The sequence below is a fragment of the Schistocerca gregaria genome, chromosome 7 (genome assembly GCF_023897955.1).
Source record: "Schistocerca gregaria isolate iqSchGreg1 chromosome 7, iqSchGreg1.2, whole genome shotgun sequence".
NCBI classification, from domain to species: domain Eukaryota; kingdom Metazoa; phylum Arthropoda; class Insecta; order Orthoptera; family Acrididae; genus Schistocerca; species Schistocerca gregaria.
Genome location: NC_064926.1, coordinates 421,777,854 through 421,790,043, shown reverse-complemented (window position 1 = coordinate 421,790,043; position 12,190 = coordinate 421,777,854). Strand labels below are relative to the sequence as shown.

General features: G+C 42.0%; 1 protein-coding gene across 7 annotated transcripts in view; it reads right to left on the bottom strand.

Annotated features, from left to right (window-relative positions):
- The window catches only part of LOC126281437 (dihydropyrimidinase-like), a 293,010-nt gene that overhangs the window by 36,916 nt on the left and 243,904 nt on the right, over positions 1-12,190 (bottom strand). The gene's annotated exons all lie outside the window — the stretch shown is intronic.

Sequence of the window (12,190 nt, the reverse complement as noted above, 5' to 3'; positions counted from 1 at the left end):
TGAGAGCCTTGAGAGAGCCAGGCGTAACAAAACTCTACCTTCTGGTGAGCAAGATGTATGAGACAGTTGAAATGCCCTCAGACTACAAGAAGAATATAATAATTCCAATCCCAAAGAAAGCAAGTGTTGACAGATGTGAAAACTACTGAACTATCAGTTTAATAAGCCACAGCTGCAAAATACTAACACGAATTCTTTACAGATGAATGGAAAAAACTGGTAAAAGCCAACCTCGGGGAAGATTAGTTTGGATTCCGTAGAAATGTTGGAACACGTGAGGCAATACTGACCCTACGATTTATCTTACAAAATAGATAAAGGAAAGGCAAACCTACTTTTCTAGCATTTGTAGACTTAGAGAAAGCTTTTGACAATGTTGACTGGTATACTCTCTTTCAAATTCTGAAGGTGGCAGGGGTAAAATACAGGGAGCGAATGGCTATTTACAATTTGTACAGAAACCAGATGGCAGTTATAAGAGTCGAGGGACATGAAAGGGAAGCAGTGGTTGGGAAGGGAGTGAGACAGGGTTGTACCCTACCCCCGATGTTATTCGATCTGTATATTTAGCAAGCAGTAAAGGAAAATTTGGAGTAGGTATTACAATCCAGAGAGAAGAAATAAAAGCTTTGAGGTTCGCCAATGACATTGTAATCCTGTCAGAGACAGCAAAGGACCTGGAAAAGCAGCTGAATGGAATGGACAGTGTCTTGAAAGGAGGATATAAGATGAACATCGACAAAAGCAAAACGAGGATAATGGAATGTAGTTGAATTAAATTGGGTGATGATGTGGGAGGAAATGAGAAGCTTAAAGTAGTAAATGAGTTTTGCTATTTGGGGAGCAAAATACCGATGATGGTCGAAGTAGAGAGGATATAAAATGTAGACTGGCAATGGCGAGAAAGGCGTTTCTGAAGAAGAGAAATTTGTTAACATTGAGTATAGATTTAAGTGTCGAAGTCGTTTCTGAAAGTATTTGTATGGATAGATCACATAACTAATGAGGAGTTATTGAACAGAATTGGAGAGAAGAGAAATTTGTGGCACAACTTGACTAGAAGAAGGGATCAGTTGGTAGGACATGTTCTGAGGCATCAAGGGATCACAAATTTAGTATTGGAGGGCAGCGCGGAGGGTAAAAACCGTAAAGGGAGACAAAGAGATGAATACACTGAACAGATTCAGAAGGATGTAGGCTGCAGTAGGTACTGGTAGACGAAGCAGCTTGCACAGGATAGAGTAAATGGAGAGCTGCATCAATCCAGTCTCTGGACTGAAGGCCAGAACAACAACAACAACAACAACAACAACAACAACAACAACAATATTAATTGTGGTATAATAGAAGTGTGTGTGTGTGTGTGTGTGTGTGTGTGTGTGTGTGTGTGTGTGTGTGTGTGTTCAGTACCATCAGTATATGTGAAATAACTATCTGTGTAATGGTACAGCCATTTTGTAACATTAAGGAATTACAACTTTAAACATAGATGCCTGGAGTAAGGTGTGTGGAATGTATTAGCAAGATTTGTATGTATACTGCCCTTCAGGCTAGAATCTCATGCAGTTTGTTGGAACACAGTGAGATAAGTTTTTGTAAGTGAGAATTTTGTCTGATCAGTAATGAGAGTTAAATTTGCCATAGCATAAGGATATTTTTTTCCCCTTTGGGTTTTAGGGCTTAAAACTGCTATGGTAATTAGCTCCCAGTCTGTGACTTAGGAAATTGTAAAAAGCGAAAATGGAAATCAACAGCAATGGGAATGAAACTCAAAAAATTGGAGAAACTAAAAGCAGGAGGAAAGCTTAAAAAACCACTACAGAAAGGGGTTGGTTGTCCCCCAAAAAGAGCTTCAAATGACTGATGCCAACTCACTAGCACTAACAAACTCGTGAATGCGATCGGCTGAGTATGTGTCATCTGCTAAAAGGGATGATATTGCAGGTGACAGTTGTAGACAGGCGCATAACTGAGTAAAATAGGGGCACTCGAGTACAAGGTGTCTTACCATCCACAGCTGAGAGCAGTGGGGACAGAGTGGGGGAGGATCGCCGCTTAAAAGATGTCGATAGCTAAAAAGACAGTGCCCTATCCGGAGTCTAGTAAAATTACCTCCTCCCGATGACGCGTTCGGGAGGAAGAGGTCCAAGCACAGGGAAGAGCTTCCACATCCCGCATTTATTATGGGGAAGTGTCAACCAATGTGTGTGCCATAAAAGAACAACACAACGACATAAAACACTCCATAGATTGGCGAAGGGAATCATGCGAATAGCTGGCCGAAGAAGAGAGACTGCAGCCTTGGCTGCAATATCGGCCGCCTCATTTCCACAGATACCAATGTGTCCTGGGATCCAGAGGAACGCCACCAAGATGCCCCCTAAGTGGAGCAGGCGTAGGCAGTCCTGAATCCGGTGGACCAGAGGGTGGACTGGGTAGAGAGCTTGGGGACTGAGGACAGAGCTGAGAAAATCTGGACAGATAACATACTGTATCCACTAATGGCAACGGATGTATTAGACAGCCTGTAGAACAGCGTAAAGCTCCGCAGTATAAACCAAACACTGGTTGGGAAGCCGAAACTGATTTGGGGTGTCGCCAACAATATAGGCACTCCCTACACCAAATGATGTTTTTGAGCCATCAGTGTAAATAAATGTGGCTTCCTTCATTTGTGCACATAGAGCAGAAAATGCCTGACGATAAACAAGTGAAGGTGTACCATCCTTGGGAAACTGACAAAGGTCACGGAGCAGGCAGGTCCAGGGACGGAGCCAAGGCGGTGCTGTACCCCCAAGTTGGCAAGAAAGTTTTAGGAAAGCAGAAGGAAAGAGAATGGAGCAGTTGACGGAAGCGGACTCCTGGTGGTAGTAGGGAGGAAGGGCGGCCTGCATACCCTAAATCCAAGGAGGCATCGAAAAAAATGTCATGGGCGGGATTAGCAGGCATGGAAGACAAATGGATAGCATAACGACTTAGAAGGACAGCTCGCCGATTGGACAGTGAAGGTTCAGCAATCTCAGCATAAAGGCTTTCCACAGGGCTGGTGTAAAAAGCTCCAGACACTGAACGTAATCCAACAGTGGTGGATAGAGTTGAGACGCCGAAGAATAGACAGCCGAGCAGAGGAGTAAACTATGCTTCCATAGTCCAATTTTGAGCACACTAAGGCGCGATAGAGGCGGAGAAGGACCACTCGGTCTGCTCCCCAGGAGGTACCATTCAGGACACGGAGGGTGTTGAGGGATCGCAGACAGCGAACCGAAAGATAGGAAATGTGGGAGGACCAGCACAGTTTTCTGTCAAACACAAGACCCAAGAATTTAGCAATGTCTGAAAATGGAAGGTTGACAGGTCCCAGATGTAAGCAACGTGGAAGAAACTCCGTACGACACCAAAAATTAACACAAACAGTCTTACTGGGAGAAAAGCGGAAGCCTGTTTCAATGCTCCAAGAGTGGAGGCGATCGAGACAGCCTTGAAGACGTCGTTCAAGAAGGCCGGTCCGTTGAGAGTTGTAGTAGATCGCAAAATCGTCCACAAAGAGAGAGTCTGAGACATCAGAAAGGAGACAATCCATAATTGGATTTATGGCAATGGCAAACAGTACAACACTTAGCACGGAGCCCTGGGGGTATCCCGTTTTCTTGGGAGAAGGTACGGGAGAGAGTAGTGTTCACCCGCACTTTAAATGTGCGCTCTGCCATAAATTCGCGAAGGAAAAGGGGCAACCGACCACAAAAGCCCCAAGAGAACAGTGTGCGGAGGATTCTTGTCCTCCAACAGGTATCGTATGGTCTCTCCAGATCAAAAAATATTGCTACTGTTTGGCGTTTCCGGAGAAAATTGTTCATGATATAAGTGGAGAGAGCAACAAGATGGTCAACTGCAGAACGATCCTTTCGGAAGCCGCATTGGGCAGGTGTTTAAAGACTGCAGGACTCCAGCCACCAAGCTAAACGGCAATTCACCATACGCTCCAAAACCTTACATACACTACTCGTGAGAGAAATGGGGTGATAGCTAGAGGGGAGAAGCTTGTCCTTTCCAGGTTTCGGAACAGGGACGACGTATGATAAATGCAGCAACATTTGCGAGAAGAAGAGAGTGCATGTTGGAGTTCCCACATGGAGAAAACAGTATTGTAGCTTTCGCGATTTTGAGAAGAGAAAGCAAGAGGTCGCACTTCCGCTGCACGTTTCTTCGGGAGAAATGCTGGCAGGTAATTTGAAGAGGTCGAAATCTCAGCAAAGTGTTGACCCAATGAGTTAGAAATTGCGACGGGTCCACTAATGTATCATGCGCGACAGTGAGCCCAGAGATCGGGAAGAAACTAGGCGCATCTGATAACCGTCGAATCCAATTCCAAACTTCCGAGGAGGGAGTGAAGGTGTTAAATGAGCTAGTAAAGAAGTCCCAGCTTGCCTTCTTGCTATTGCGGATGACGCGACGGCACCGCGCACGGAACTGCTTATAGCATATACAGTTGGCCAAAGTAGGGTGGTGTCTGAAAACGCGAAGAGCATATCGCCGCTCATGTATTGCGTCATGGCATGCCTCGTTCCACCAAGGAACTGGGGGGGCGCCGGGGCAATTCGGAGGTGCGAGGTATGGAACATTCCGCAGTTGTAAGAATAACGTCTGTAATACGAGTGACCTCATCGTCGACGCTAGGAAAGTGACGGTCATTGAATGTCGCTAGAGACGAAAAAAGTGTCCAATCGGCTTGGGCAAACTTCCAGCGTCTCGGGCACATATATGGCAGTTGTGCCTGCAATCAAAGGACACATGGAAAGTGGTCACTCGAGTGTGTATCAGCAAGAGCGAACCATTCGAAGCGCCGAGCTAGCGGACCAGTACCGAGCGAAAGGTCCAAATGAGAGAAATTTGTCGTGGAGGCAGACAAAAATGTAGGGTCCCCAGTATTGAGGTAAACAAGATCCGCTTGGTGGAAGACGTCTAACAATAGTGAGCCACGCAGACAAGGATGTGGAGATCCCCAAAGCGGGTGGTGGGCATTGAAGTCCCCAACCAGCAAATAGGGGGAAGAAGATCAGCTCGTGCCATTGGTGTGGACGATGGAATGTATACAGTACAAAGACAGAAGGTGTATCCAGAAAGGGAAAGACAGATAGCGACTACTTGGAAGGCAGTGTTTAAAGGGATTGGGTGATAATGGAGAGTATCATGGAGAAGAATCATGAGTCTTCCATGTGCTGGAGTGCCTTCAACAGAGGGGAGATCAAATTGGACTGACTGAAAATGGGGGAAAACAAAGCAGTCGTGGGGACGCAGCTTTGTTTCCTGAAGACAGAAGATGACCGGTGAGTAGGATCGTAAGAGGATCGTTAATTCATCCCGATTGGCTCGAATGCCATGGATATTCCAATGGATAATGGACATAGTGGGGACAGAAAATGGAAGAATGTGACCAAGGTTGCCGTCAACTCAACGACTGCTCAGAGCTTGCGACCGACAGTGTGGAACGGCACTCAGCCGAAGACCGAAGATCCTGATCCATAGTTTGTTCAGGAGCAGCTCCTGCCACCAGCGATCGGCCGGTTGATTGGCCGGCAGCAGTGTGCCTCGGCGACACAGAAGACGGCTGAGGGCGGTTACCGCCAGGTGGTGCTGTAGATGAGACACGCCGTGGCGGAGAAGGAGAGGAACTGGGTTTCTTATTAGACTTCTTAGAAACATGATGTTTAGATGAAGGCGGAACCGATGGTTGTGAAGTTGGGGTACGTAAAAAATCTTCACAAGTCTGCTCTTTTTTGGAAGTCCGAGTGTGTGACTTTTGGGATCGAGATTTAGCAGAACCCGATGAAGGGTGAGCCATAGAGTAAGCAGGCGAAAGTTGGGAGGTTGAACGGGCGATCTTTGGGCTGGCCGATCTGACGACTGTGTCACTAAAGGTGAGATCACAAGTCTGGTGCCCGTCTCCTTTGTTGGCTGAGGAGAGGCAAGGACAGTGCTGTATTTTCTGTCTGAGGCACAGTGGGCTTTCGACTGACAAATAATTTTCGAGCAGCAAAGGTCGATACCTTTTCCTTCACACTGATTTCCTGAACGAGCTATTTGTCTTTAAAAATGGGGTAATCTCTAGAGGAAGCAGCATGGTCACCCATACAGTTGATGCAACGAGGGGATGCAGGTGGACATGCACCCTCATGGGCATCCTTGCCACATGTAATACATTTGGCCAGGTAGGAACAAGACTGGCTGGTATGATTGAACCGCTGACACTGATAGCAACGCATAGGGTTTGGGACGTAGGGGCGAGAATATGTTACTGTGGAGTGTTTTTCAGTAGAGTCAGTTTTGCATTGGATAAGCAGAGCGGTGTTTGTTTATTAATTGATGAAGCAATAAGGAAATAATAAAATAATGAACAATGTAAGAGTCTTAATGGTTAGGGAACCTGTCTCTGTAGTAGGGATATTTTTTGAGAATGCACAATGTAAGAAATGTAAGTAAAATAATGGAGCTGACAGACATGATTAATCAAACAGATAAATGTATACAAAAAAATGTGTTGTAACTGTATTGATGATCTAATTATGAACTAGGCAACATTGAGTACTGCTTATATTGTGCAATTCATGACACTGCAGTTGGAATTAGAGATTAACAGAAACAGCAATATATTAGTGAGGTACAAGTCATATACTGCTGTATCATTGGATAAATAGGTTAGCCGAAAACTTCTATTTGTGTTCTGAGGAATTATGAGCTTAAAGTGGTAATGCTGGAACAAAGAACAGTAATTTTGCCGATTTAATGATAAATGTGGTGCTAGACTGATGTGAATATTCGGCAGGTCAAATATTTGGTAACATTTAGTGATTTTGTGAGGATTTAATTTTCTGATTGAATGAGAGTACTGCTTAGAGTTGAGTGGAGGAGTAGAGTAAAGATTTGGTACAACTTCCATCCCCTTAATTTTTATTTGAGTAGTAATTAATTTATGTGATGGTGACTATTCTTTTTTCATAATGTAATGATTAGTAAATCTTTACTACTCTACATCTTGAGGTTTTGCTATTTTGCAAATGAGAAAGAAACAAAAGTCCATCAGAAAATTCAAGAAGGCCAACTAACCACCAAGCATATACTGCGCAATAAACAAGCTGCAGACATTCTCACCAAACCCGTGCTACGTATCTGACTTGAATATGTAAAATAATTAATTTAAATATATTGAGTACTGTGTTTAGCAATATAAACATTTAGAGAGAGTGACGGATGATATGTTTATATTAATCTCTTATGCATTGTAGCAGACAGCTGTCTTTTGTTGCTGTCCTAAAATATATCAGTCTTGCTACAGCAACCATATTGTGCGTGTGCCTTATATTGTACCCTTCTTCTTGAAGTTTCGGCAGGAGATGTGACACTAAAGTTCTGGTGCAATGTTATTAGAAAGGCAGTTGACTAGGTTGGGTGGAGGCCTTTGTGGCAGACATACCAGCTATAAGTTTGGGATCGTAACTGATACTGATGGAAGAGCAGAAGCTATCTCATATGAACCAATAAACAAATGACTTTGATCCTGACAACTCAATTTGGTGGCAGCTGCCACTCATAGAATCAGACACACAGAACTCCATGGATGGACCAATAGCACTTGAGAACATACAGTGTAATGAAGGCTTGTTGCAGGATCACTGAAAGGAAAGGAAGGAAATAGACAGAACATTTAAAAAGAGAGGAGCAGTGTAAAGGTGATTTAGTACGCCTGAGAGCACTTTAAGATTAAATTACTACTGCTATTACTATATGTCCAGTAACATTAATGTTAATACCTGTCAAAAAAAAAAAAAAAAAAAAACCTGAATAACCATCTTTAGCAGTGTGGATCACTGTGAGACATGAAGGAAGAGTCAGTGAGGTTCTGGAAGGTACCAGTATGTGGAGCCACGCCAATTCTGGTGCCGTGGCCAGCTATGCTAGGTTTCTTGGTTGAGTATCCACAGCGTGTACAGCCCAATCGACTGGTTTTAAATCTTGGGGGTTCGGTGGCCAGGGGTGTATTGTAAACTCACCCTGGTGCTCTTGAAACCATGCATGTGTATTGCAAGCTTTGTGACATGTTGCATTATACTGCTGGTAGATGCCACCGTGCCAAGGAAAACCAAACTGCACGAAGGGGTGGACATGATTCCCAAGTATGTATATATATATACTTACGTTGCTCCATTGTCTCTTCCAGAATGGTAAGATCACCCAAGGAATGCCAAGAAAACATTCCCCAGACCATAACACTCCCTCCTCTGGCCTGGACCCTTCTGACAATTGTTGCAGGATGTTAGCTTTCAGACATTTCACGCCTTACATGTCATGATCTCTTGTGAAACTCAAGAATTTTGTGTGAAATTCAGGATTTTGGCCAGTTCAATGGCACTTGCATTATCAACAAGATGAACAGAAACACTCTTCAGTGGTGAAATTTATTCATCAAACTTGGATAGCCACATTCCTTCTCTTGCTTCTTCACTGGCAGCCACATAATCTGATTCAGTTATTGATAGTGTTGTGCACCGTTTCCACTTGCTAGCACAGGTCACTGCTCCTCCACAAAATCCTGCAGTCACTCCACTAACAGAGTGATGAATTGCTGGATCACTGACATAATCAGCATCATTCTTCCATTTGCATGGCTAGCATCAAATTTTATACCCAATGACTCTGAATCTTTTATATAGGTCGCAATCCTTTTTACCAAAAACATGCGGTTTTTTTGAGTATTCTCTAAAATGTTTACACATTGCTCACTACAAATGCTATACTGGGCCTTGTATCAATAGCAGAATACATAAGACACTCAACTGCTTCTCAATATGGAGCATTAATTGGTTCATCATTGGTCAGCTCATGTGGCTGCAGGTGTTGCTCAATTGCAGTTGACATACAATTTTCCTCTGTCATGTTACACTGCCAAAGAATGTCTTTAGAACAACTTTCTTGATTAATATCTATTGATAAGAAATACCCTACTGGCTCAACAATAATTTTAAACTCACCTTGATTTTCCATTTAGGCACGGACCTGCCTTACTTTCCACAATCACAAGATTCATTAGGAAGTTCTTGAACCATTGGAGATTGTTTTAGTCCATATGAACTTATGAAGTTTGCTCACCCTATCAGTCCCATCACTAAAGCTGCTCCACATCCATCTCTTCTTTCCAGCATCATTCCAGTAAGACATTCTGGATTCTTCAGTTGTTGCCTATTCTTCAATTCTCTTTCACTAGAACTTGCTTCTGCAAGTTCTCTAATCACGCTTGCATCATCTTCATGCTGACTCATTGATTCTTCATCGCACATTTCACTTGGGGGTAATGCCACTGTCCATCCAGTTTTCTCGGGTTCAAAAACAACCTCCTTAGTCCAAGTAATCCATTTGTTTGATTGAATCCACACTCAAAAGCCATCAGTGCCATCAGGACAACCAACAAAGATGCCTGGTTTTTCTTTTGGCTTCCACTTCTTTCACTTTTTCTTCCAAATATGACAAAAAATTTCCCTCTCCCCTGAAAAGGAAGTTTATTTCGCTGTATCATCTTCCTACTGAATATCTTGTAGGGTGTTCTGCCATTCACACAACTTGTGCCAGTTCTATTTAACACGCAAACAGCCATGTTTACTGCTTCTGCCTACCAAAAAGTAAGCAGACCCTGAGCTAACAACATGGTTGGAGCTAGTTTCACAACAGTTCTGTTTTTATGCTCTGCACTCAATTCTGCTCTGGAGTGTAAGGATTTGTGATGATGAGTTGTATACCATTTTACCTCATCAAACCTTAACTTCAATATTATCAGATTCTTATCTGCCATCACACTGAAATGCTTTTGGTAGCTGATGACAAAAACTACTCACAATACTCACCATTTCTGCACTCTTCTCTGCAATCTCAGAATTTTGTTTGAGAAAAGATACTATGCATGATCTTGAAAAGTCAAAAGTAAAGCACAGAAAATGTTCTGCTCTCTAGAGATTGACAATCCACAGGTCAATAGACATCAGTACGAATCACTTTTCCAGGTCGTGTGGTATCTCCTGTCATGGGCGATGCTGCTTCCCTTTAACACATGCCTCACCAAATTCTCCATCAAAGTCTTCAACTTCAACACCACATTGCTTCAAGAACTGTTGGACATGGCATTTGTTCTGATGACCCAAGCATTCATGCCAAATTTGCAGAGATTCCTTTGACACAAGATTAACCTCAGGACTAAAAGGATGAATTTGTTTTGTCACTCGAATCCACATCTTCAGTTAAGTTGCCACTGCATATACCACATGCTTTTACAGTGACATTGATTCAGAACTCACACTTGTCTTTCAATAAATGAAAAAGTCTAATCCTTGCCCACAGCAGATGATAAAGAAAAGACATTTCTTCTCTCATCTGGAGTATACGACACATTTATCCATATGGCCTAACTTTCATTCTCCATCAACAAAAGCTTCAGAACACATAGTCCCCTTCCCTAGTGCATTCATAGTTGAATCATTGCCCATGTGTGTACTTACTACATGATGTATACCACTCAGTTTTCTAAAATTTCGTTTTTTTTTTTGTTTGTTAATTTTTTGTATTTATTTGATAAAGAAACATTCCTTCCAGTGGTGCTGGTTGCATTTTTCACTTCTTTCATATTTTCTATGGTAGTGAACAATGGCAAATACTCATCTCATTTCTCCCTCCAACAAGCATGACAACTTTCATCAGATATTAACACATCCATTAAATGTTTTAGAGTCGGTTTATCTTCATATCTCGTCCACCATGACTGTTGTAGACTTTAATAACTGTCAGGCAGTGTGTCAAAGTAGTTGTACCATAAATGATGATTCATAAAGTTTCACATCATGTTTCTGCATTCAAAGAAGCAAGTACTCAAAATGAGTGATTTGTCATCATGCCAGCACCTGAGCTCATTTGCACTCTGAAGAGCTCCAACTAAAAACAATGTGCAGAATGCTTTGTTTTTAGTTCACACATGGAACTTAGCTTGTCCTACATATCTCACACATCTCATATGCATCCAACAATGCCATGAATTTTGCTTTGACAATTCTGATAGTGATCTGACTCTCAACACGATCAGCTTTGTCCCACACCTTTAGCACAACATTAAATGCTGATGTACTTTCCACTGTCGAAGCTACCGGTTCTTCTTCGTCACCAGTACTCACTACATATACTCCATCAATAACTTTCCATTACTATATGAAATACTAATTTCTTTTGAAGCACTGAGTGTTAAATTACGCGAAGTATGATTATTATTCACTTTACTGCACTATTTGAAAACCTAAACTGACATGGAAACTCCTTAGTGGTTTTACATGCACACCACAGTGCAAAAATACAGAATTTTCAATATTTAGGTTCTGCCAAAAAACCATCCATCCATCCATCAAACAAATCAAATTTAATAGATGTGACTTATTTACATAGGTACTCGGCATTTAACGAAACACACTTAAATAATGGTCTTGAGAATCAGATAACTTGTTACCTGTTTGTTATGATAGCAATAGTACTTGGCACCGAAAAGTGACACACTTCACCATTTTCAAATCTGTGTATAATTATGCTTGAAGATAAATATAACAAGTTTCAAAAATATTAAAGGATGTGTAGTATCTTTTTAATGTGCTTCATGATGGAAAATGTTCAGTTATAACTCAGGCATCTCATGTCAGGATGCAATAATACAATAGTCACAATACTTTAAGTTGTCTGAGCAAATATCATAAATGCTGGAAAAATTTGAGTATAATATTACATAAGGTAAGTAAGGGAATTCAGATTCCAAGAATGTATAACATAATCAGTGAGCAGTTAAAACTGCTCACTGGTGCAGGGATTATTTATTGTAGCTAAATGACAAACTTATTTACAATCTGTAAGCAAAGAGAGACAGTAAGCAACAGCGTGGAGACATCTGATGATAAATGGCATGTTAGCCAAATTAATTTCAGAGTTTCCCTCGGGACCTTTTGTTGCAAAGAACTGGCTTTTACTCTTAGACATCAGCTGTAGCTTTACTCTTAGGCATCAGCTGTAGCTGAACATGCTGTGAAGGATGGACATAAAGTTTAATTTGACAACAACTCTATCACGAAGGTTAATAGGTTCTGGGATTGTGAAATAAAAGAAGCTATAGTGATCAAAA